The sequence below is a fragment of the Alligator sinensis genome, unplaced genomic scaffold (assembly GCF_000455745.1).
Source record: "Alligator sinensis unplaced genomic scaffold, ASM45574v1 scaffold282_2, whole genome shotgun sequence".
Lineage (NCBI taxonomy): Eukaryota > Metazoa > Chordata > Crocodylia > Alligatoridae > Alligator > Alligator sinensis.
Genome location: NW_005841879.1, coordinates 3,899,389 through 3,925,901, shown reverse-complemented (window position 1 = coordinate 3,925,901; position 26,513 = coordinate 3,899,389). Strand labels below are relative to the sequence as shown.

Genomic DNA, 26,513 nt, shown 5'->3' with positions numbered 1-26,513 from the left:
CAGCAGGAAGGATGGTCTGACACGAGCTCAGAATTTGGGAGGTGGGAGTTGGAGGCCTCTACTCTGCCACTGACTCCCTGTGCAACCCTAGGCAACTCCCTCAGCCCCTATTTCCCATGTGAAAAAGTGGGCTATTGGGACCTGCCTTCTGTGCAGGGAGGATTGGAGGGGGATATGCGTGTGGGCGGGGGTGCTGGAGGACAGATTTAATGCAGAGGAGCAAGAGGAGGCATTTGGGGGGTTAGAAATCAGCTCAGGACTCCTGCCAAGTCCACCCCGTCTCCCCCCTCACATGCACATTTTTTTCAAGACAACGGGCATGGGGAGAAGAGCAAGGTGTCCATCTCACACATGGGTCTAGGCTGGGATTTTTAGGCCTTTGGGACCCCTCCCGCTCGGCTCAGGTGAAAATCACTTTGCCTGAAAGCTCTTTGGGGAAACAATCTGCTGTTTTCGTTGTATTTTGTGCAGCGCCTGGCACGTGCCAGGAGCTCCTGCAAAGCTCAGTAACCAACTTATGATAAAACATCTCAACCCAGTTGCTTCTGCCACTAAATCAAAAGGTAACAGGGCGTAGGGAAGCCCTGCGCGACTCCCCACTGCTGACCCCGAGTGTTAGGACCGTCTGTTAGCAGACAGCAGTTTATCTTCCAGTCATAGCACAAATGCTGCGGTAACGTGTGCGGCACCGGCCTGCAGCCTAAGCCCTTTCTTCCAACCAGTACGGCGGTCCCCATTTGCCCTGACCCTTGTGCATGAATGCAGGATCCCACTTGTTTGATTTTTTTTGCACCTCGTCGGGTAACTGATGGTTGTCTAGGAGCTGCAAGGAAGGCTGGGTGGCGTTTCTGCCTAGTGATGAACGCCTGCGAGTTATTGCACCATAATCCTCAACCACGTCGTTGCAGCATTTGGCTTGAGAGGAAAAGCCGAGGATGACAAAGCGGCTGCGTCTGGGGCTGGTGCCGGGAAGCCTGCTGAAGCTTTCCCGTGTCAGCGTGACGCGCCGTGACATGGCAAAGCACGGTACGGCCCTCAACTCTTTTCTTTGCAGGGGACTGAGTGGCAGCAAGAAAAATGAGGGACTTTCAGGGGCAGCTGTGTTTTACTAACCCAGTCATAATGCCCCTAAAAATCCTTATTGTTCTTGCAATGTTCAACTGTAACCTGCAGTGCCAGGAAGCCCGGGGGGGTAAGTACCAGCTCTGTGCAACCGGAGGGCTTGTCGTTTTGGAGGGATGTTTGCAAACCGGTAACTTGTTTGTAAAGGGCCGGGGCTGGGGCTTCTTTTTTTTCTTTCTCCTGCAAAAGCAAATCTGGAAAGGAGCAGCTGTCATGAGGTGTCTGATGGACAGTGTCTCCTTTATGCTCCGATCCCAAGCAACGCTAATAGTGTACGGAGGAAACAAAACTGAAACTGAGCTATTTTATCCTCTCGGCTGATTCACCGGAGTGAAATGCCAAAAGCAAACAGACGGTGTAAAGGAGTAAGAATGTATTCACACCTACCCCCACGTACTCACACACCCACGTACCCCCCCACCCCCACACACGCATCCCCACACAAGCTTTTTTTTTTTTTTATAACTACCAGCAATCTTGTTTGCAGGACGTACGGCAAAGCATGTGTGCAGGTACCAGAGGGACCGGACCCTCAGGTGGTGCAAACCTGCATTTCTGCGCTGCCGGCAGCAGAGGCACAGTGGTTAATACCTGCTGAGATCCTGGCTTGTAAATGTTTACAGCTTTTCTTAATTAAAATATTCCTGTACACCCAGTTTGCTGGCAGATTTCAAAGCCCAGCCCTGCAGACACTCATGCTTAGACGCCTTTATGGGATTTCAAGCGACTATGCCACAGTGTAGCTTTAGATCATTAGCATTAAACAAAAACTATTCGTAGCACATAATATTGCTGGTATCTTATACAAGTGAGTGTTCGCACACGTGCAGATCTCCTTCCATTGCTTTCTTCTCAGGGGCTTCATCTCTAAAACCTTCACTTAACTCTTTAGCCGGGAGGACCCAGCAATCAACACCTTTGTGAAGGTGTCGCGGTCCCCTGCCTTTTCTCCCAAGCAAAGGGCCCGAGGAGCAGCAGCTGCAAACAAAGCTGAAAGGAAAGGGCTGAAGGTGCAACCTGTATAGGAAAAGTGGAGGAAGAGGATGACTGTTAATTGGAAATTAGCTCTAGATGCAGATTTGCAAGGCAACCCAGATTCAAGTCCTGATTCACCAGGATCTTCAGCAGGGCGTTTTAGGACTCGCCCTGAACCACTGAAGTCCCTGGGAGTTTTGGTCGAAGCATAAAGGGGCCGGGATTGGAGGAGAGGAGGTGACAGTGAAGTCCCGGCCCCGTGTAGATGGGGTTCCCTGAATACTTCCTGCCTCGTTTGCATTGCTAACCTGAGCCCCTCCCGTGATCCAACCCTAAGGAGAGATTGTGTCATCTGCTACCTTGCTTTGGTCCTTGAACTCTAACCTCTTTTATCCCCTCTAATGACCTGCAGGGCCCTGCTGCTACGAACCTCTTGACTGTCCGGCCTGGAGACTGCACGGACAGTCGGTAGTCACCTGAGATGAAGATAGCAGCAGCAGAGGAGGGCACTTCTGATGGGAGTGTGCACCGGTCACAGGTGTGAAGGTAGCCGGTTTGAGAATAAAGGCTACGATGTCCGAGTGAGCGATACGTGTAGTAACCTACCCAGGGCTTTTTTGTTGGGATGCCAGCCATGCTGACTGTGGTGTTGTGATGCTTCTCTGTAGTCAGGAGAGCTCAAGTGAATACTTAATTTTGTTCCCAGGAGAAGGATTTAAAAATATATTGGTAGTCCTACCAGGCTTGCAGATCAGGGGGCCCGCCGTATCCAGAATCCTGTCTCCGCCGTCAGCCAGTGCCAAAGGATTGGGAGGAAGGGGCATAAAACCTCCTCGCAGGCAATTCTGGAATTACAACGGGTTCGTTTCCACCTCCAGCTAGTTGGGAGCGAGTTTGCCTCGAGCCCAGGGTGCTTTACATCCCGTTGTATGTCTTGCCTTAACTTGACTCTGGTCACTCTTATTTCCCATATAACTACCTGCTGCTTCTCTGAGTCCTGCTAAACTCTTGGCCGTGGTGACATCCTGCAGCCAGGAGTCCCACGAGTTCATTACATATAAGGTATTAAAAAAAAAAAAAAAAAGCCCCTCTCGGTTTTGAATCATGTTGCCCTTCAGTGTCATTCGCTACACCTTTGTTCTTGCATTGTCAATGGTTACCTTTTCTGTACCGTTCGTTATTTTTTATGCCCACCGTGTCCCCTTTCAGACAGTCCCAGGTGTCTCTCCCCATGTTAAAACCCATGCAGGGCTCAACTCATTTCCATCGACCTTCTCACAACCTCTCGATGTACCCTCTCCTTTTTTGAGATCAGGAACTGTACGGAGTGTGTTGCACGGGTTCATAAGATGATCTCTGGTTTTCCTTTCCATACACCTCCTCATGCTTTTCTAGCCCATCATAGTAGCAGTGCTTCTCCCGCTGACTATTTAGTTTCTTTAAAAGCCTGTTGTGAAGGATTTGGCAAGAGCTTGAATCACTTGTCAACTCACTTTCCTAGGATTTTTCTAATAGACTACAGGTGCCCAGTTTCCCTCTGCATCCACCCTGTTGGCTTGTCTCTACCATACGTCCAATGAGGAGTTTTTGTATTTACTTTGATCAGTTGACCTGGTTCTGAAGCAAGATTTATTGGTCCAGAATTGCCCCTTACACGTTTCTTCAGGACAAACACACCGGTAATCCTAAGTGTCAATATAGGAGCTCATTTTAGCGTGAGCTTTTCTTACCAGCTCAGCTTAGACCTTTCCTTCTGTCCAAATTATTCGTGCTGCAGCAGTCCCTTGAACCACTCAAGCAAGCTGGAGCCCCTGAAAGGCGCTTCACCTCCGCACAGCAAGGGTTTGTCTGCACGGCAAAAGTTGTTCTGTGGTAAGGTGGACGGAAAGCACAGCACGGTGCCTTCCAGGACCGATGCGTCCACAAGGACAATTATTTCAGGAGAGCCCCAGCAGCACAGTGCGTCTAGGCTCGCTGGACCAGGCAGTTGCATGTGTAGCTAAGTCTTAAAAAAAGGCAATCTGTGCTCCAAAAGGTTTGCCATGTAAAAAGAGAAGGTAGTGAAAAGGTAGGAGAAAGGAAGCACAGCTATTCCCATTTCACAGACTGGTAGCTGAGGCACGAGACTTTGCTCCCCCCATACAGGAAACCAGAGCTAAGACTTGAACCCAGAGTTTGAGACCTAGCTGAGCATCTTTGCTACAAGATGGGTCTTCCTCTGGCTGACCTTGGGGGCTGTTGCTCTCGAGCTGATGGTCTCAGTGCTTCCTGTTTTGACGCCTCTGATTTCTTGCAGACACTGAATCGGAGGAATCCCGGGCTCTGCCGAGTCTTTTGTGACAAACAAAGACAAAAACCCAAGTGCTTCGTTTAACAGCCCGACCTGGCTTGTAATGCTGAAGCAAGGAGGAAGGGGCTCTGTTTCCCTTGGCTACACCTGTGGATGTTATTACTCAGCGTGTGAGATACTGGGGTCAAAACAAAGATAAAGCCAGAGAGCATTACCTCACCGAGAATTAAGCTACTAGAGTAGAGTATTTTTAGTGCTGAAAACAGGAAAGGCTTGCGGTAGTCAGAAATGCTTTTTTTTTTTTTTTTTTTTGTTCAAGTTGCCATTTTTATCACTTGCTTTTTGAATCCCAAAGTACACATTTGTACTTCTTTCTCTCTCTGTTACTTTTCCTAGTCAGATCAGAATGAGGGTCTCCAGCCTCCAGCACAAAAGCATCCCGCTCCTGGATCTGAACCTGAAAGAGACCCCTCGGATCACGTCATCCAAGAGTCTTCCTAAGAAAAGCCACCGAGCGCACCAGTGATTCTTGCATCAACCCCTGCAGTTGGTGCCGGGACCAGATCGTGTCTTTTAGAAAGATGCCAGCGTAAAGACCGCTGCAGTCTGTTGCAATGCCTAATTACCCTCGCTTTGGGCTGGCTTTCGGGGTTGAAAAAGTGGACTGCTGCCTACACCAGAGAGATGCGAGGGGCCGCAAAAGATGGGGTGTGGGAGAGTAACTTGACAAATATGAAACCCTTTGGATGTCAGCAATAGCCGTTTTCTGTTCAAATTGGCAAAACGGGACTTGCTGTCAGAAGAGAGCAGATGACAGGCAGCCCTTTGTGTTTTGGAGGAGTCGGTTTGTACTTGGTTGTGCAGAAGTGCCTGCAAGTGCTTGTGTGCGTGTGTGTATGTACGTGTGTGTATATGTAACTGGACAGTAGTGGTCTCCAGCAAGCCAGTGAATCGGCCGTCCGGATTGAACGTGAAAGCCACAGCGACAGGCTTTGCCGCGAACAAAATCATCTCTCCCAGAGCTGAGTATCGCTAAGGAGAAGCTCAAAGAGACGAAATAGTCTAAAGATGATGAGATTTCGGAAATCAGCCGTTTTACTTCTAACGGATGGATCAGACTCTTCTAGTCATGAACCTCCTTCCACCCAAAATGTTAGTACGGGTACTCTTCGCTTAACGTCGTCCCGGTTAACGTCGTTTCGTTATGATGTCGCCGATCTATTGGAGAACATACTCATTTAAGGTTGCTCAGTGCTCGGTTACACCGCTGTTTGGCCACCGCCTGCTAGTAGGTAACTACTGTGACGGAATTGGATTTGCTTAGCATCGTTTCGCTTGAAGTCGCATTTTTCAAGGACGTAACTACGACATTAAGCGAGGAGTAGCTGTAATCCTGCTTCTGCAGACAGACTTCTTCGCAAGGAGGGTTTTCTTCAGCTAGAAAGGGAGCGACATGAAGAAAATAGCACCAGTGGGACCGCTTCGTTGGTGGAGACGTCCAAGTCTACGCACCAAAAACTGGATGCCGTCATGCAGTTATTCAGGGAATACGGAGAACCTACAGAAGGACCGATGCCCTGCAAGCTTGTCGCACGTCTCATGATCAGTGACAGGTTTGCTGACTGCTTGTGAATGCCGGGCCAGCCCGTTGTAAGGATTTGCCCTTAAATAAGAATAAAAGAAAATTTCAGCTTTCAGTCTTTGTGACAGATTTCAAGTAGAGACTGTGAAGTGAAGTGAGACGGGTTTCTCCGTGCCACTTCCACTGATTTTGTTTGCTTCTGTTGCAAGTTAACAGCTCCAGAGATTTTGCTTTATCCCAGAATGGTGTTTGGGACTGGAAAAGCGTATCGAGTATCCCAGCAAAACATGGGACTGGCAGATCATGTGGACAGCAATGAAATGTGAAACGACTTAGAAATTAGACTGAAACACAATTGCTTAATTGATTTAAAAAAAAAAAAAAAGCTAGTACCAAATGAAATCTATGCTACAGCACTGGCGAGCTGCTTTGGAAAGGCTTTTTCATTTGACCAGGTTACACAGCATGGAAAAAAAGGCTTTTTCTCTGCACAGTTCAACACACAAACGCCATTGTTGCCACAGTGGGAAATGTTTAGAGTCCGTGGAGATGCAGCCCGGTGATGGAAGAACCGCTGAGATGAATTCTCTCTAGGAAAATTCATGGTTGGGCAAAAATGTTCAAAAATGAAGTTATCTTAGTTCTTGGGAACATGATCCAGAAGTAAATCGCTCCCTTGAAATCCATGGGATGTTACAGGTGACTGCGGCTAGACACCGGCAAACCACAAACCAGTGACGAAAGTCTGATACCGGTTGTAGAGAAGCAGCGAGCGATGCTTGAGAAGGCAGCAGTCAAGGGACGTGTTGCTGGATTTGGGAATACAATATCCAAATGGTGCTAGACAGATGGGACCTGCCCTACAACAGGTAAAATGGCATTTCGTTGATGTGAGAGGCCAAGCCGAGGACAGTGGGACAAGTGTGAAGGTAAGTACGGAGCAGTTGAGAAGAGACTCAAGGACCTTAACAAGCGGTGTGATTTGCCCAAGGCAGGGCACGTCATTTGAAGCTCAGACTCAGTAATGCCATGATTCGTGTTGCCGAACCACGCTGAGAAATACCACGGGTTTCAAGTGTTTCCTCATCACAGCGCTGGGACATAATGCATCAGCACATGAGCTCCCAAAAGTCTGAAAGGAAATGAGACGGGAAAGCCAAATTGTTCCAGCCTGCCTATTTCAGTACCGCATTTCCAAAATTGGCTGTGCTTTTTGTTTCAATTGTCAAGGATTCATGTATATATAGGGGAGCAAACTGCAAGTAATACAAAGTGCTGGGTCTGAACATTTGCAGCTCTCAGTTCCCGGGAGCATGGTACTTTGGCATGAGATATATTTTAATTGAAGTCACCGGGGCAAGTAAAATGCTTCAAAAAGTTGAAATGGCCGTTGGACAGCAACACATCCAGTAAGAGCCTTGGAGAATTGCTTTGCAAACTTCTTCCAATAAGGGATTCACATGATTCCCGCTGGAAGCTAAGGAACTGGCTGAGGAGCTGGAAATCGAAGCTCGCCAGAAAAGCACCACAGAGTGCGAACCAAAAAAAGGAATATTTGATTCCAAAGTCAAAATAAAATTTAACTAATCCAGAAAATCATTTTTTCTATTACGGTTTGAAACCTGCCATCCAGCCACTTGACAAAAGACTTTCAAAAGCAAAACCTGAGTTTGTTGGAAGGGCGGGAGGTTGTACCGTTATATCCGAAACATCAAAGATGTCCTGCACAGCAGTGCCTTATTCTGGGGAAAGCATCAGGAGATGGACAGCCTAGCGAAGAGACATCCTTGGACATAAATGCCTTGGATCTTTTGTAGGGAACGTCAAGCTCCTTGCCAAGCAGCCAAAACCTGGAGCATACCCAAAAAACACAGTTGGAGATTTCTGTGTGAGAAAATAAGCTTTTGTCCTTGTTTCTAAATGTATCTATCGTACTCTGGAGTCTATTAACCTTGCCTGTATCTGCTGCAAGCGGAGAATGCAGTCTTTCAAAATTTGTCCGGCATGGCTCTGTCTTAGCTGTTGTTTCTTGCTTGACTTTTAATTGGAAAGCCAAATTGCAGAGAGTATTGATCCGAATGGTGCGATCCATTAGTTGGTATATTAAAGCAGGAAAGGCAGATGCCAGCTACTCGCATGTAGGAAAGAGGTTGGTTGGGGATGTTTGATTTTTAAAATTTATTTTATTTTATTTTTTTTACATTCACTTCATTTTATACTTGCATCATCGAGCACGATTCTCTGAGTCACAAGAGTAATGGGACAGCAGGAAAGAAGTACCCCTGCCTGGCTTAAAACACCCCCACCCAAAGGGCTGCATGCCCTTCTCTCAGTCTCGGGTACCTGACGCTGAGTGAGGAGCTTACTGCTAAAGAGGAGTCATAGCCCTATACTCTCCCCTGCATTTAAGGACCTACATCAGCCCCTTCCCACAGGCTCCAGCCCCTTTGGGCTCACAAGGGCTAGTGGTCAAAGCACTCGCTCAGCCTGCATGCCCTCCTCTGTCCCAGGGAGCACCCTAACCAACCCCTGGGTCGAAGGAGCAGGCGTGGGAGCGGTTTGGCCCCCAGGCTGGGGGCCGGGGCAGGGATCGGGGTGGGGACTGAGATGCAGAAAAACCACCTCCGTGATGGCCATAGGGAAAGGATGGATTAGGGCAGACTGGACTAGCCGTACTGGACTGCAGTGGGCTGCTCTGGCCCTGTGGGGTAGGACTGAGGGCTACGTGGGCAGAAGGTCGGGAACAGAAAGTGCACAAGCAAGTGAGAGTGGGTTAGCAGCCCCTTGGTCAGGGCATAGGAGGGTGTCTTAGACCTGGGGGCTGAGGCTGTGACATGTAATGGAAACTTGCACATCCACTGGATAAAAACCACGCTGTAACCCTGAGCAGAGGGCCTAGCACGGGTGGCCACCCCATCCCGCAGCAGGCCCACAGCAGCAGGGTCCTGTGCTGTCTGCTCCCCTCTGGCCCTCGCATTCCTGGCTGCAGCAGCCCAGCTCCCAGAGTCCTGGGGCCAAAGAAAGTGTGGCCAAGTGGGAGCGAGCTCTGGAGCCAGGACAGCCTGCTAGGGAGAAGGGACAGAGCTGGGGGCTCCAGGGGCTTTCCTGCCATGTGCATTTTACATGAGATAATCTTTGGATGACAGATGAACTGGAGGAGGGAGCCGGCTCATGGATGGCCTCCCCAGCCTGGGACAGGCCCATTTCAAACCACTTTGGTGTCCTGAGACCCGTGAACAGGAGGAGACAAACCCCTGGGCACAGAAAGTATCGGCGAACGGCTGGCCTCCGTCTTGGTACAGGGATCCCAGGTTCAAGACCTTGCTTGAGCTCACAGCCCAGCTTCACTTCTGTCTGGGCATAAAGGTATGGGGCTTGCTTTAATAGTCCCAGGGCACATGTTAGCGTGCACTGATGTCACAGCATGCCAGCCTTGTACGCCCTTGTGAGGGTGCATGAGATCTGTGATCCCCCACCACAGCCTCTGCTGTGTCTGTTGAGAAGCCCTGTCCTCCACAAATGAGTAGACAGCCCTGGCAGAAGTCTGCCGCAGAGCACCCTTCCTTGCGCTGCTTCTCATAGACGCATTTGCTCCTGGCTGCGGAGGGGTGGGAATCGACTGGAGAGCAGAGCAGGGTGTGTGCCGCGCATCCCTCCAGGGCTGCAAAACCCTGCTGGATCAGGACGCTCTGCGCGCTCGGGCAGGTGTGTCGGGAACATGCAGCACTCGATGATGCAACCCGCTGGGATGTCAGACAAAAAAAAAAAGTGCTGTGTAGCAAACCGTGATCCGCAACGCGCAGCTGGAAGCACCTACAAGACGACACCCTGTCCCCAAAGTGTTGGAAGCCGTCTGAGTGTGAATAAGACTCAGGCTCCAGCTCTCATGCAACTGAGGTTGTTGAGGATCTGCTCCCTCCCCCCTGTAAGCAACATGCATCAGTATTTCTCACACTTCTCCATCCTAATACAAGCAAGTGCTCCACCAGTGCATCACTGAGCTTGCACAGATGTCCTCCCTTCTGGCGGCGATGATGGAGCCCACCTGTTCTCAGTAACAGCCTGTAGCAATCGCAGCGCTGTGGGAGTTTGCTCACAGTTAAATATTTGCATCTTAGGCCTTTTATCTTCCGGCCGACTTCAACATTGCAGCCCCTGGCTCTTGTCACGCCGTTGTCTGCTGTAGGAAAGGGCACTTAGTCAGGTGTCTGTGCCCTGTGCAAGCAATTACAGACCGAGCGAGTCTCTTGGCATAGGTGGGGAACGCAGCCAGGGCAGACTAAAGACTACCCTGGCCCTCCTCACTCAGACAGTCATGCCAGCAGCATAAGTCACATGGCTCCCCTGCCTGTCTCTGCAAGCCCTTGCTCCGTGGCAAGGGAAGGCAATCTGGATTCATGGCAAACCTGCCTGAGTGATGAGCTGGCAGCAGTTAGCAGGGCTGGGCTCCCTGCTTGGCCACCTTGTGTGGAAAGGACTCTGGAGCCCTTTTCGAGGATCCTGGCCTAAGTAATTAAGTAATCTGCGCTCTGGGAAAGCTCCTTTGTTCAGTGCCCTACTTAAAGCACCTCGTCCTGAGGCATGCTGGCCCTTCCTGAAAAAAATCAAGCCTTTTTAGAAGGTTTCATGCCAAATCCAGTGGCTGCTCCCATTTGAAAATGTTGGTAAGTGGGGCTGGGCTGGACGTGGCGTGCTCTCGGGGTGAGTCTGACTGCAGGGCTTCACCCCCCACCTCACCTGCTCCAAGCGGCAGGGCAAAAGATGGCCCCTTGTTTCTCCATTATAAACAGCAGCTTTCACGTAGAACAAAACCCCCAAACACTCTTCTCCCCTTAGGGACCGCATGAGAGCAAACAAGCCCGGGGTAGTACTCATGTGTCTTTGAGCACACTTGGAAAGCACTCAGCTAGTGCCAATCATTGCATGAGCCAGGAGCAAACAGGCCACAACTAGACTAGCCTGCCCACGGGAACAAAGCTTGCATGGGGAGATGCCTACTGAAAGAGCAGCAAGAACGCATTTCCAGCCCAAGCCCCCCTCAGCATGCGCTTCGAGCGCGCTGGTGCCATCTCCATGCTGGCGGGGCGCTTTCCAGCCTGCTCTGTGATGGTCCCAGCTGCTGTCAGTACCCCGATTCCTCTCCTAGTATTTGAATGTGCGTCCAGCATGCATGGGAATGCATGGGTGCGTCCAAGTAAACGAGCCTTGTACACGAGCCGCGTGATCTGAATGATGCCGGGGGCAGGAAATGCCCACATTTTGCAGCCAGAGCTTCGGGTCCTTTCAATGGCAGTCTTTGGCTGGCTGCAGGACCTCTTGGTAAACAGTTGCTTGATGGAGGAAATATGGCTATTAAGGAGAACTTAACTTTATTAGCAGTTTAGACACATCTTCAGTTTGACCCCAGAAAGAAGTCCCAGTCATGCAAGTAACCGTCTAGCCCATTGGAGCAGAGCAGACAGCATTCAAATACAGAGTGGCAAGGTTTGGGTTATCACAAGAGTTTGCCACCAATAGTTGGGGGAAAAAAAGCAGCCATTTTTGTACAGACGGACGGTTAGGCCTGGAGCTTCGAGCACAACGAGTGATTCTGGGGGGTGCTTCTATTTTGGGATGCCCTATTTGACCTGGTTTTCAAATGGCTCAGCCTCAGCACTTTCTCAAAAATGAGGTCCTGCTTCTCTAAGTTGGCAACCCCAAGTCCCTGTTGGAAAAACTGTGGTTAATGTTGCTTTCCTCAAAGAAATCCCATGCTGCTTCCATTGCTGCTGCCCACGTTTTCCCATCTGAAGAGTAGACCGAAATAAATTCCAGGTGAGGTCGCTGTCACAGAGGCTGATAGCTGCTTTTACCAAAAGCAAACTATGCCATGTGTCCTGAATATTCAAAATAAAAGACGGGAGATGGCATTGCAGGGTATGCAGTGCAACCCACGGCAGTGAATCACAGCCAAGATTGTGGCCATAAATTGGCCTCTGAATGTTTGTCATTGTGTCCCTCGGCATGTGAGCTATGGAGGCTGCAGACGGCCCTCGCAATGAGACTGCCCGTTTTTCAAACCTGCCCAACCCCTCCTCCTTGCCCGGACTCCCCTGCGCACACAAGGACGGTCCCTCTGACGGCAGGACATCGCCATACGAAGACTGCACGGAGGGGGATGCAGGTCTCCAGCATTGCTGGTTGCAGAGGCAGGTGCTGATGCTGTTATTGGCCTGCAGTGGAGAGGAGATCAGTGGATTGCACCTGCTTGTGCCACCTCCTTGACTATCTTTTCTGTACTGCAGTAGCAAGAGAATCCAAGAAAGCTGAGGCGTTCAGCAGCGCAGGGATCAACAGCCAACCCGCATCTCTGGAAGAAAAAAAAAGAAATGTTATTTCTCTTAATCTGTTCCTTCAGCTCAGTTTTGTGGTTTTTTAAAGTGAAAATTAAGGGGATTTCTCCATTGTATTGTCTACAAAACAAGTCCAATGCACTCAGTTAATTTTTTGCAGGCAGCATTACATGCTTCAAGGAAGGATTCTGCCTGCCTGCCAGGATCCCAAGGAGCAGTGCAAACGTTAAAGGGTTAATCCTTGTAATTAGGCAAGAATTATTTGCGCTCCCTTTCCTCCAGGAAAGGGAACACTGAACCACAGCGCTGAGCAGCCAAAGGACCTGCACTAAGGTTTGGCCCACACGTAACAGCGCTGCATATCAATTTTGCCTCTGCATACAGCAGTTTCCCCCATCTGTAAAATGAAGATAATGTTGTTGAGGTCCTTTATGAAAGGATAAAAGATGCCACTGAAGAAGTAGGCATTATTAGGAGGAGTTTCAGAAGCCCAAGAGCACTTAACTCCTGTCCAGGAGCATTAGTCGCCTAAGTGCTTTTGGAAATGCCCCAGCTGCCCACCCGCATCACTGGGCATGAACAGGACTGGGACTATCTGACCACAGCAGCCTTCTGCTCCAGAAGACCCTCCCTGGGCAATGGGGCACATGGTGCTTGGCAGGATCAAGCCTTTAGCATACTGACCCTGAGTCTCCTCCCTGGTGCAGCTTCCTTGCGGCCCATGATGCTGTCCTATGGCCGCAGGCTGCCAAGGCGGGGGGTATGAACAAAGAGTGGAAGCAGGTATTCACCATGCCCCCGTGCCTTGCTCTGCCCAGTGAAACAGGGCAATGTAAATCCAGCAACTCTGACCCAGGGGCTGCCAGCCATACACTTCCCCAGCAGCACGTCCCCAGTCTTCCTACCCGGGCGCCCCCAGCCACAAACACTTTGTGTAGCTTCCTCCCTGCTCTGTCCCAACAAGCAGACGGTGCTGACCAGGCAATTAGCCCCTTTCATGCTGGCTCTGACCATGCTGGATGAAGCCCAAACAGCCTTTCTTAGAACGGGGCTGCCTGGCCCTTGCCGCCTTGGCCATGAAAGGGGCAGAAACTCTCTGAAACAATAGTGATACCGGATTGAGTTACCCAGCCAAGCTTTCAATTCAGATCTGCTGTGGATGCATTCACTGGCTTGAGTCCTGTGGGCCTTGACTGGTGCAGTGCCTCAGTTACCCTGGGTTAAGAGCTACATTGGTTTTGCTGGGCCGGGGAACGCAGTCCACGCTACTTATAGTTTCCATGCATCACTGGAATAACAGCAAGCAATTTGAGCAGCACCAGGGCTCGTGACATGTTCGCCCTTCAACAAAAAAACCAGCCCACCACATCTCCCAGCTCTGGCAAATGTAATTTCTTTGGCAAACGTCTTGGATGAACCAAAATCTATTTGACCACTTCTTCAGGGAGGACCAGCGCTCACGAGGCACTGAGCATGTCATGAACTGCTCCTGGTCCTTGGTGCCCTTCTCTGTTAATCACTGCCGAAAGACACACGCAGCAATTTTTACAGTACGGGGCACGCGACTCCCACCCCCATGGTTTCCCTTGGACGAAACTGAAACAACTGAAAGTTCCCATTTCTCAATAACAACCCGTAAGTACTTGCAAGTGCACAAACTGGATTCCAGGTTTGCTTCCCGTTTGTCACGGAGCAGCAGCTTTGTGTTGCAAGCATGACACCATCTTTGCTGCCAAGATAAATAGCGGTACATATTGTAACTGGCTATGGTGACACAAATACTGAAATGCACTCATGCCTACAGGCTGAGGGCCAAAAAGCATCCAGCACGTTGGCGTGCGGGGAGCCTGTCAGCATGCGCCGAGGTACTGGTATCCCATTTTGATTTCCGTTTTATTGCGCAGTTATCAGAACATTTCCCATGCATGCTGGGATTAATTAAGAGAGCACGGTCCGGCAGCGCGGCAAATGCAAGGCAAAGGCCGCTGTTGCTGCACACCGTACACTAGCGTCCTTTGACGTCGTGGGGCAGGACACCAGCAGCAGAGGATGAGGATGGTGCTCTGAATCCTGAACTGGAATGGCTCCATGTAAACGCATCCTTCCCCATGTCTCTGCTATTCTGCATTTGCTCCTCTCCAGTTTGTCTATGCAGCTTCCTAAACCCTACCCCCACCCCCCGCCCCCAATTATGTATAAGCAGATCCTGGTGTGTGGGTGTGCTTAGGAGGAACGTTTGGCCTGCCCATGGCTAACATTAGAGATGAAGACAAGTGGGTTGGACATAGAGGCCTGGACCTTGGCTCTGCTTGGTCCCTTCCCAGTGGCCGGTATAATATAAAAGTACCTGGGAGGTGGTTTAACCAGACAGGGGGAACTAACCCGGGGGTTTGGGCACCTTTGGACTGGCAGAGTGGTCCCATGGCCCTTGCCATCCCCAGCACTAGGAGGTATATCAGGGAGAGGTACAGCAGGGTGTTGCACCCTCCAGCTCTGATGAACTAGTCAAGTGGCCCATCAGGCCCTTTCAGGAGCTGCTCAGGCCCCTCTAATTATTCCAGGGGCTGCACTCGGACTCGGAGGGGGGGCTCAGAGGCCGTCTTGCTTCTCCCACATGCTTAGGGAGCAGCATCTGAACTGGAGGGAGGGTCTCAGCCAGGACGCAGCCTTGTGTTCCTGGGGGGACTCAGCGCTACACCAAGGATAATACTTGAGAGGCTGCAACAGGAGCCTAAGCCTCAGGAGATCCAGGTCCTAGTCTAAGCTCTGCCCCCCGAGTCACTGGGGGACAGCTGGTAAATCACTTCACCCCTCTGAACTTTGGCTTCCCAGCTATATAAAATCTGAAGACGGAGATGAAATGGAGATGGCAAGGCTTGCCTAACACATGGGAGCTCTCCCGCGCACGTGATCCGGGTTTCTACAGAGCCTAGTAAGAAATGGCTGCAGGGTGCTGCAGAAGTGCCAGCAATCGAGCTCGGCGGGGAAGTTTGGCCAAAAACAAAACTTGCAGAGGGAGGACGGGGGGGGCTGCAAACCCGCTTGCGAAAACGCTCCCCGCTACCCTCCCGGCTCTACCAAGCCGAAGGTTTCAGAGTCACCAATTTGCTGTCAAGCCACTACTGTGTTCCTGCAAGTTTTTGCTGCCTGACCAAATGTCTTTCTCTGCTGCAGGAAGGAAAGCTGCCCGAGAAGCAGAGTAGCACAAATTAACAAGGAGAGCCTGTTCCTGGCACTCTGCTGACACCACTGATGTGACCATTAAAGATGTCCATGACAGGCGCTGAGCAAACCGTAAAAAACACTTTGTTTTGTGTTTCGTCGGTAATGAGAAAATCAAAAAAGACAAGGGTACAACCGGGAAGGGGGTTTGGAGGTTTCTTAGGGGGCGACATGCTGCAGAAGTAGGGCAGAAGCTTTCTACTATGAAATAGAGGCTGCCATTAAAAAAAATAAGTGCACATTTGTCATCAGGTACCAGAGTTACGTCCTATTCTAATTACAGTGCAAAAGCTGTGGCTGTGCACATGCCATTGTGCTGTTACAATGGTGTTGGCAAACAGAAGCAATTAAGCTGAAAAACTAGCTGACGTGTTTCATCTCAGACGGGGCCATATTTTGTTCAAGAATTTGTTACCACCGTAAACCGATACTGCTCAGGCTTTAGGCTCAGCTGGTATGAGAAGCATTAGAGAAATACCGTTTTAAGGGAAGAGTAAAATGTATTTCAAATGGCTCCGCAGCGGAGCACATTTCAGTGTCGGGAATGCTAAGCCCACAACAAGAAAACAGCAAAACTTAGCAGTTTGAGCTCACTGCAATTGCAGATCTGGTAATAATGAGGGAAATGTCCTAAATCATTACAATCCAGGGTACCGCAAGCCAGAAAACCGACGGAGAAATGTTTTTATTTGTTTCACAGCTCCCAAATTCTGCTGGAGAATTTTCCATTCTTCCAGATGTTTTCTGGCAGACAGAAGGACTTTTGATTTCAAACGCTGAGCTGTCTGTGGACCCATCGGACCGCGCTCTGACATTCGGGAGAAGTGAGGTAACGACCGACAGTGCTTCCTATCAGCAGCGATTGCTGCAGTGTGACCTGCCACGGGCTGTCTATTAATGCCCTGTTTTCTGTACTTAACACTGTTACGGTTTTGTCTCTGCTTTGCAGGCGTTTTATTTTTATCGCGGTAGGGAGAGGAATGTGCGCGCCTCTGTGAGACACAGCGTGCAAAGGGCTGGTCACTTCACCTCTGTGCAAATAGCATCTTGGCACGCACCCTGGAGTTGATTAAATTATGGGGCGAAAAGCTGAATATTGCAGCATTTTTAACTTTGCGTTCTTTAAATAAGCAACTACAAAACAAGGAAGCAGTCTGACAAAATTAGCAGGTCTGAAGTGCTAAAGGAATTCACTAAGGGTCACTTGTTTATGGAAGGGGGGTTGAAAAGGACTTTTTTATTATTTTTATTAGTAGCTGTATATGTCAACATGCTATTTCCTCCATGCATTTTTGAGTCCAGATTAGCTGAAGTTTTAGGTGTTGGCAGACGTGCTACAATGGAAGGGAAATGCCAATGGAATAACTTTAAACATGATCCCATCCCTGATGATTCATTGGATGTGTTAAAGTTTCCTTTGAGACCATGTAAGCAATGCAGCGACTGGAGTGCAGAGTGCCTGTGACTCAGCTCGGTGCAAGGCAAAGGGAGGATGTCAGAATTACTCACTGGGATAGGAGGAATCTCATTTATCTATTTATAGGCAAGGCAACTGCAAGGCTGAGCTGATCTTGTATCATTAAGGAGCTGAGTTTGCCAGTTCCCAGCAGTTCCTATTTTAGCTGTTGAACTGAAAGGCCCGATACAGGGCTCTCTTTATTTCCATTTTCAAACATTAGAAGCCCAGACCCACATTCATAGCTTCTGGCCTTTAGACAGGACAGTCAAGCCATTGAGCCTCGTCCCGCAAGCAGAAGAGGGGCTCTGAACACCTGAAAGTCTAAGACGCTCTGGGTAGGCAGCGCTCTTCAGGAGGTCCTCATAAGGCCCCTAGTACTCACCCGAATGCCTGAGACTAGAGCCCAAGAGATCTGCACAGCACTGATTTTCTGTAAGCACTTTCCTTCCCAAGCTGCTGTGTCGCGGCGGTCAAGTTGATCCGTGCTGTTACATAACGCTCATTGAAAAGCCCTTCCCACTGTCTGAGCCGGTTCTGTCGCAGCCCAAGCGCAGATCTCTCCCACTTGAGATAAAGGCCCGATGCCTGCCACAGGAAGCAGGGGCACGTTCTCATCCTCTTTGCCGACAGGCTATAAGAGACTCCATGCATGTAACCAACTTGTGCCTGCGGAGGGTTTATGGTGGGATCCTCTCTCCCAGAAGGGAGTCTTCCCTTACCCTCCGGGGCAAAAGAGCAGGTAAGAGCAGGATGGGGTGCAGACTAGGAGGCGTATCAGGGAGAGGTACAGCAGGGTGTTGCACCCTCCAGCTCTGATGAACTAGTCCGATGGCATCTCCTGCTGTCTGGCGCCCCAAGCAGCAGAGGCCTGGATGATCTTGTCAAAACAAGGGGCTCTCTTGAGAGCAGATGAGCATGGCTTCTTTCCAGTATTGGGCTAGAAGTGTCTGCAGCCTTCAGAAGAGCACGAGGTGAAGAGTGGCACAAAGAAAGGGAAAGGAGAGTTTAGCTGTTCGTTGAATAGCTAGAGATGAGACCCCATTTGAAGTCCGGTTTAGAAGGGCCGTCTAACCAAATGCTGTTGGAGCATGTGAATGGCCAGCTGGGAGCAGCTTCATAGTGGGAGGACTCGGAGTGAGAGACATGTTGATTTGCCAGGAGCAATACCCCAGCACGTTGCCACCTGCCATCCTGCATTTTAACCTCACCCAGAGTGACTGGCATGGCTGATACCCAACCAGCCACGAGGGTCTATGGGAATACTGGGAAGTAAAGGCTGGAGGGAGCCCCCTGGGTCACCACTGCAGGCACCCACGTCCTATGATCCCTTTCAGAAACTGCTCAAGTTGCATCTTTAAAAGACAGCGTCTTGCCCACATTGGGCCTGACATTTAGACACCTTCTAATCTCCAGCCTAAATTTGTCCCTAGCCAGTCTATAGCCAGCATGGTGCAGGGATTGTCATGGAGCTTAAACATCTTCCCTCTGGGGTGTTTCCCTCCCTGATGTATGTAGGGAGTAGTTTTCCCTCTTCCAGCCTTCACTGGGGAAGGCTAAGCAAGCCAAGCTCTTCATCCTCTCTGCTCCCCTCCTGGTCCTGCTCTGCACCTGTTCTGGTTTGAATTCATCTTTCTTGAGCACGGGTGTAATGATATCTCCTGGGACCACATTCACCTCTGACAGCCACATCGGGCTGGTGGTTCATAGGCCTGTCCCAATCAACAAATGCACCCCAGCCTTTTTTCTCCTCTTTCATTTCCAACTGATGAGTTCCCAGGTTGAAGCAGAAATTCTTGTCATTAATCCCTGCGTGCGTGCCCTTGCGTACCGCACTATTGAATTTCGTTCTATTTCTATCGCTTCAGTCCTCGGCATCATCTGCTTCTTGCTCGGTGATATGCTGAACCTTTACTGACAAAGTCTTCTGCCTTCTTGTTGACAGCAAATTTCATTAGTCTAATTATGCTGCGAGTGTCACTAATGAAAAGATGAGATAAGACCAGTCCCGAAACTGGTCCTTGAGGAGCTCTGCCTGTGACCTCCCTCCAGTTTGAGAATCCCCCTTTCAACATGACCGACTGTCATCTCTCGTTTTGCTTTTCCCTGATCCACCTGATGCTCCTGTGCTAATCTCCACCTTCTGCTGACCTCCTAGTTTCCCATGTGGGACCATATCAAATGCTTTCTTGGAGTCTGGAAAACTTAGACCTAATGCATTCTCTTGGGCTAGAAAATCAAAGAGAGATCTCACATTAGTCTGGCACAACCCACGTTGCATCTTATCCCATTTACACATTTACCTCCAGGTGTTTAATTATTCTTTCCTTCAAAATCTGTTCTAAACTCTTGCGTATTATTTAGGTCAGACTACCAGGGCTGTAGCTGGCCAGATTACCCTCCCCCCATCCCTAACTTCTTAAATACAGGTACTACCTTTACTATTTTCCAAGCGTCTGGTGCCATGATGACCTGATGGAGTTGTCAAAAATCCTTGCTATAGGACCTGTGATTTTGTGTGCCAGTTCCTTCCAAGGCCTGGCGGGGGGAGGAAGAAGGGGCAATATCCAGTTGCCGTGCCTCGAATGCTTTGAGCTCTTGGATTCTGGTTTCCATCCCAGATGTGGGATTTTCCACTTCCCTACTCACTGGCCATCCTGCCTTTGTGCCCCTGCTCAACATTATCATCCTTACTGAAAACACAAGCAAAGCTTTAGCTGTCCCCACTTTTTTTTTCCCTTGGGGTCTTTTTCTTTCTCTGGCTGAAGAACCTTTTGCTATTTGTTTTAATTTCTTTAGCAAGGTCTAACTCAGTATGACTTTTGGCAATATTCGCTTTAGCCCAGTACTTCCCTGATCAGCTTTCCAATGACTCCTTTTCTCCTGCTCCTTGCAGGCTCCCTGCTTACCCTTAGCATCCGTTCTGAGAAGTTTGTTCATTGTTCATACAAATAGGTCTGGAGCTTTACCCTACAAGGTTGTCTCCCTCTGCTTGGGATATGAATTCCAGATAGTTTCTGCACCTTTGACTTAAGAAGAATTTCCAGACCTCTTCCCATGTTTGAGTCCTTGAGCTCTTCAGCCCAGTTAACTTCACTTGCTAGGTCTCTGAGTTGCTCTAAGTTGACCATTTTGAAATCAAATGCATTTGAGTATGTGGTTATACACATACGTAAGACTGGTTCAGCACATCAGGAGCATTCATTACACATTTCTGTTCCTTAATTGGGATCCTTTGGAGGCTAATAAGTTTAACGCACAAGCCAGTAAGAAAGAGAAGATAAAGGAACCCAAATTGCCTCTCTTTCTGCATCAACACGTGTTGTTATTATTACTAATCCTCCCTGCCATTATCCTGCCCTAACTAGCCACAGATCCCTGGTGAACACATACCATCCCACACTGGAGATCACATCTCCAAGGACATTTACCCAGTCCTGCCTGCCCCCCTACCCCCAACCTTGCCAAACTCACCATCATGATCAAACTCTTACCAACAAATGCCTAATCCCACACGTGCCTATTACAACATGGGATAGCTCTCATCCAGCACACCACCGTCCCACACAGAAGCTAGATGGGGGAAATCAAATCAGCCCTAGTCTCCAGGATGAGCTCCCACAGAAACATGATAGAGGCTAAAACACCATATCACGAGTGGGAGACCACGCTAACAAAACAACCGCTCCATCTCCGACTTCACAGTTGACGTCCTTAAACAAAACCGACACAAGCCCTTTAGGCAGGCAGGCCTGGGAGCAGAAAGCCATAGCTTTACTGGACAGCAGGAACTAGGGACTTGGTTTTGTGGCTAAATAAGACTTCCTTCTCACTTCTCCCTCTGCTAACTTCTCTTTGCCCAGCGGGCGATAATGACCCACTTCTCTCTCTCAAGTGGTCATAATTAAAGTAAGCTCAAATGATTTTCTGTACTTACCCTGGACTGCAACTGCTACTTTTCCAGACCTGATGAAGGGTGCTTGACGCCTAAATGTTTGTCTAACACCTCTCTCCACTCTCCAAGCTGGCCCAACAAAGATACTACACCTCACTGCACATCTTATTTTTCCTTCGATCAGGGTGATTCAGCGCCTTGCTGCCATTCGTGAGGTTGAGAAGGGCTTTTTCTGTCACTTTGCAGGCAACTGTAAGACTAACAGGGCTAGGTTTTTGCAGGTGTTAAGTGTATAAATGTGCAGTTAGGCACCACGCTGGGTTTTCAAAAATTCTGCAGTTTACTCACGAAACCGGGACTCGATACACGAGTTCTCAGCTGCCAGCTCAGACGCAAGCCACCCGAGCAGCCTTGGGCAAGTTGTTCAAGGGCAGATGAAGTACTTGGGTGTGTAAAGGTGCTGCTGGTCGTCCCGTGAAATAAATGGGAGCAAGATGCTGTTGCGAATCCTACTAGGCTCCTAAATATCTTTTACAAGGCTGAGCCTTGTGTATCCAGGGGGTCTGTGGAGGCAATAGGAACTTGAACCCCACAAGCTCAAGCTCTAGGCTGCTGAGTCAACCACAAAACCTGCATCCCTCCTCTGCCACTGAAATATCAGGCAAGTTACTTGTGCTCCATGTGCTTCTGTGCACCCCTTCTTTCAAATGGGCTGATGTACTATCCTACCTTCCCGAGCTGGATGAGGCTAGATTTATCATAAAAGACTAAAAGGCTGCTCTGATGAGGGGACTGAATAAACACTGCAAATAGACCAACTATCATTTGTAGCGGGTACGGCTGCCATAAGTGAAGTGGTGTCTGAAAATGGCAGAAGATGAGCTGGGATAAGAAGGGCGCGTTTCACTTCTTCTCTCCTCTAAAATACTTTGAAATCTTGGAATAATTGGGTGTATAAGTGAAATCTGCCCTCAGGCATCTCTGCTGTGAGTGACCAGAGCTTTGCTGAGCATCTCCTGACCTTGGCAGCACTACAGGAGTGGGCTTTTTTTTCCCCCTCCCTAACAGCAATCTCTTCTTGAACAGTCCCATTGCTGCAGGAAGCACAAGGCAGCCTTGTCTCCCAGGTGTCCGGACCTTCTTTTCAGGCCTGTTTATTCCTTCACTCACATTTATTTTTGGCATTGAAAGAGTAACACAACTCTGCATTAAAGGGACAGTGTGCAGCTGAAAATTGTGGCTGGAATCCTCCCTCCCAGGGAAAGGCAATGGAAAAGACCCAATAAAAGACGCAACACTGGCAAAACCTGGTTGCTCCCGGGCACAGTTCTGCTCTTCCTACCTAGTGGAAAAGGGAAACAATGCTGACGACTGTGGGGCACCCCTGGTTATCACCAGCAGAAATAAGACTAAAATCAGGCTGAAGGCAGCCTGGCTTGTTTGTGCACTGAATAACAAAAGCCTCTCTCATTTACACTGGCCTTTTATTTGAAACGGTGAGTCTCAAGCAGGGTGCTGTGGGCTCCTGTTAAGGGTGACACACAGTGCCGGGCAGAATTTGCACGCTTCGGTGTGCAAACCGCCACATGGGATGCACAAGATAAACCCCAGATTTCAAATGGGACTCCACGGTGTCAAAAATGTTCTGCCCTGCCGTGGTCTTTCTGAGGTCTTTGCACCAGAAGACTTGCTCAATTATTTTTCTGCAAAAACAGTGAAAACGAAGAGGTGGTGTTTTACAAGGAGGGCCTCGAGTCTTTAACAAATTTGAGAAGCACTAATTTAGCAGAACCCCAGACCTAATTTTCCATTGTCCTGCTGAGTTGTTTTAACTGTGATTTTAGATGCCCATAGCCCATTACATTCCAGGTCACTCTTTGAAAAATCCCAGGGCTTCATTAATATCAGGCTAAGAAGGGGATTCATAACTACCAGCACACTGAGGAGGCAGCCTGCTCTAATAAGATGAGCCAGCTTTATGGGGAGAGGCTGACAGAGACCTGCATCAAGATACAGAACGAGCAGAAAATCCAGGGTCTTGAATGCACAGAAAACAGCCTTAAGCACGGAGGCAGTGATCTCCAAACTCATGGGCCCAATTCTGTCTGCTGCCACCAAAGTGGAGTAAAGGGGCTTTGGTCACAAGGTCTGGTTCATCTCTCGCTTGCACCAATATTAGATTTTGCTCTCCGTGGAGGTGCTCCCTGATTTATGCTGGTGTAACTAGAGCAGATCAAGCCCATGGGCTTCCGCAGGAGCAGGACTCCATGGGCTTTAGCAGGAGCAGGACTGTGCCTAAGAAACAGAGGCAGCAATCACTGGCCACATCAGAAATCGAAAACTTAAGGGGAGCCTGGGTCTGTCTCGAATTCTGAGCATGTTCGCTGAATATTAATGATGCAGTAGTTATAGCAGGGTAAGTGCTTCTGGAGTCTTGGCTGACTTTGGCAAGGGGCACTTTGAGAAGGATAAAACAGTATTTTCATTGCTGAGAGTTTTCCACCAGTGGTAAGAGGTGCCCTCTGGGACATGCAACGGACTCGGGATTGTCCTCGAAGAACTGCCGGGCTCAGGTCTCACGCTGCTGAACTGTGAACCGAAACACCCACCCCTGCTACACCAGCCGGGAGCCAGACGCTGCGCGTGCGGCAGCAGCCCAAGTGGATCTGATTCTCTCACGGAGGTAGGGGGAAGCAGCCTTCTGGAAATTTTGTGCATATAAAATACCAAAAAAAGGGAAAACAGAGGCATTGTATCAACCCTGGACACATTGAGAATTCAGTCACGTTTGTTCAGAAACTTGCAGCTTCCTTGCAATACCAATAATGATTATTTATAGCCCTCTCCACGAGGAAATTAGTCAAGAAAAAATGAATGATTATAATGTAATACAGTCACCACTAGGGAGAAGTCTGGCTCAAGGAGCAGACAGCTAAAATACCACAATATTTTTCTATCTAGAACTATAAGGGTTAGTGTAACTAGCATTTGTGTATTTTATATATAAGTCCCAGTTCTTTTATGACTAATGCCCATTTAACAGCAGCTGAACTTCCCTGGAGTTTCTCCTGGCTTACACCCATGTGAGATGAGGTCCCAGACAATATTCTGTTTATATTTCGAATTCCATCACCATTTGCTAACGGAGATCTGCAATTCAGCGGCAGGAGGGGTTGGAGATAACGGAGCTCTAGATGGCACACTGGTTGTGACTCTTATTTCTATTGCAGCAGCACTGAAGAGGAGCTAGGCTCTGCACAACCCCATGGTGAGAGACGGACATGCCCCGAAGAGAGCTCATGACCAAACTAGGCAAAGAGCTGGAGGGAAAAGAGAGACAAAGAAGGGAGAAGGAAGTGGTGCAAAGTCACAGAGCAGAGGCAGGAATAGAGCCGTGGCCTCCCAATGCCCGGCCCTCAGTCCACTACTCCATGCTGCCCTCCCCACCCCTTCTTTGCCAAACGGCTGTAAAGTGTAGATGTCGCATGCCCTCAACTGAAACCCCAACCCAGGCTGAGAACACTTTGTGTAGGTAAAAGTGCTTATTGTGCGCACGGATGGGCATTTCGTACCTGTCTCCATGGCCATTCCCAACCCTACCATTGACTGACTGGTCCCTGCTGAAACCAGCCTCTGTGCTCCAGGATCCCTCTGCCTTGCAGCTGACCTTGTCTGATGCTCTGACAGTTTGATGGCACGGCCACGTCGTAACTCGTAACACTTCCCATTCTCGTGCGCCACAAACATTTATAGACCCATGTCTGGAGGAGACACCAGCCTTTAGATAGGCCGAGGGTCCTGTCGTAGTGCAGCTAGTCATATGCTGTTCGGTGCTGAAATACAATTCCACCATTAATTTACACACAAAGAAGTGCTTTAGTCATTGTAATGATAATGTAATGGAGAGCAGTCCATTAACAAGGATCGGTTGTCTGCAATAGGCAAATTATTTTCCTTTCAAGTTTCCATCAGTATTAAGATATATTCATTATCTCTGTTTTATTCCCTCCCCACCTCCGCCCCACATCCCTTCTTTATCTGATTTTGGTGCATTAAAGGTACCAGTTGGGGAAACTGGGCCAACTCTGCTCTCTCTTCCATGGAGGTAACCTCAACGAGACGACTGGAGTTTTACAGGGTAATGGGAGGGGCGAATTGGACTGACTGTAGTTATATGTTCCCTACAGAGTCACACTGTACTAGTCTGCAGCTAACACAAAGGCTCAAGATTCAATGCAGTGTGTTTTCAAGTGGTGAAACACCCTAGCAGCAGTTGAAAGTGAAGTGGAATTCATAAATGCCTTTTTCATCTTTATCAAATTGCTATGAGGCGCAGTTATGTTCATTAATGATGTCCTTTAAACCACATTGTGAAATTCCATTAACAATAAATGCTTTAAAAATGTATGACAGGCTGTAACAGCTGATTTATTGGAGGCTAAAACTATTAACAGTGTATGCAGCCTGAGCATATTTAAGGCTATTGAGCATGCTGGAGAGTGCCGTATGATGTATTAATACACGTACTACTTAGACAGTGTAAATAAACTTTCTTCCTGGCTCTGATGGTTTGAATTAGCAAGGTGCCCCCCAAGCTAACAGCATTTCTCTCTCTGGGCTTTTCCACCCTACCCAAGTCCCTTAAGCACCTGTCCTACAAACAAGGGGCAGACGGTTATTGCCCACCTCGGGGTTGCTATTCAGCACCGTAACGCCCAGGTGTAAAGTGGCTGGTTTTAATCAACTTTACAGACCTGCAAGAGATGATCAATCCCTTTTACTACCAGTCCCTTTTACCGCGGGGCACAGCTGCTTCCCATTTGCAGCCCAGAACAATAATGCCACAGGCATCCCAGAACTGCTGCATCATTTGTTCGCTGCCTGTGACCGTGTCCTGCTGCCTCAGCAGATGGATGCTTTTAAAGATGCGCTTTCTTCTTTGCCCAGGAAACTCTGAGTCAGAGATGAGATGGAGGCAGCGGGAGGGTGTGATAGATGCAGGCACAGCGGGTGACTGAATGATGCAGCAGTCCTGGACTGCTCCGGGCTGCAGGCTGGAGGCAGGGAGCTAGAGAAGGCCAGCATTTCTGCCTCCAGGGCGTGAGCTGCTCTCCAAGCTTCTCCCATCACTGATCATCCCCCAAATCTAAAACTGCACACACGTGCTGCCCCACGGATGCCTTGGGCAGGCGTCCCATGGTTTCAAATCTGCTGTGTAAAAACGCCATGTGATGATGGGCGTGCAAAACTCTTTCGAGCTGCGTAGGGTGAATTCACCAGGGATGAGCAGGTAGATCTGTCACGCAGGATGACGGGCGCTCAGCGTCCGCTTGTTCCTGCCACGCGTGCCACTTACGAGGGGGGAAGCGGAGCCAGTTAGCGGCAGACTGCATCTTCTGTAACGGCTCACACGCCAACTTGTTAGATTGATTATTTTCTGTCCTGGCTGAGGTTGCAGCTCTCTGATTACTTCTGACCGAATGCAACTAGAAAACACATAATTACGTGGGCCAAGGCACAGATAGCTGGCAGCTACAGATGTTTAATGCTTCACAAGTGAAAACATGAAGTGTATCCCAAGGAAAAAAACAACTTTAAGTATGTGTTTATACTCTGTGACATTTTAATTCAAGCACTTA

At 49.2% G+C, this 26,513-nt stretch overlaps 2 long non-coding RNA genes across 6 annotated transcripts; both read left to right on the top strand.

The window, feature by feature from the left end:
• Positions 1-6: 6 nt before the first annotated feature.
• On the top strand, positions 7-6,354 carry LOC102383594. 2 transcript variants are annotated; one of them, XR_323090.3, is made up of 2 exons: positions 7-2,635; positions 4,784-6,354. It is a non-coding gene; the product is annotated as an uncharacterized LOC102383594 (long non-coding RNA). The 2 variants fall into 2 exon arrangements; XR_003092538.1 differs by having other exon boundaries at positions 7-2,678.
• Positions 6,355-9,732: 3,378 nt separating this feature from the next.
• LOC106723533 lies at positions 9,733-25,429 on the top strand. Of its 4 annotated transcripts, none has more exons than XR_003092536.1 (4): positions 9,733-15,233; positions 15,476-16,352; positions 23,381-23,557; positions 24,105-25,429. It is a non-coding gene; the product is annotated as an uncharacterized LOC106723533 (long non-coding RNA). The 4 variants fall into 4 exon arrangements; XR_003092537.1 differs by having other exon boundaries at positions 9,733-15,595; positions 16,224-16,352; XR_003092535.1 differs by having other exon boundaries at positions 9,733-16,133; positions 16,224-16,352.
• Positions 25,430-26,513: the final 1,084 nt, after the last annotated feature.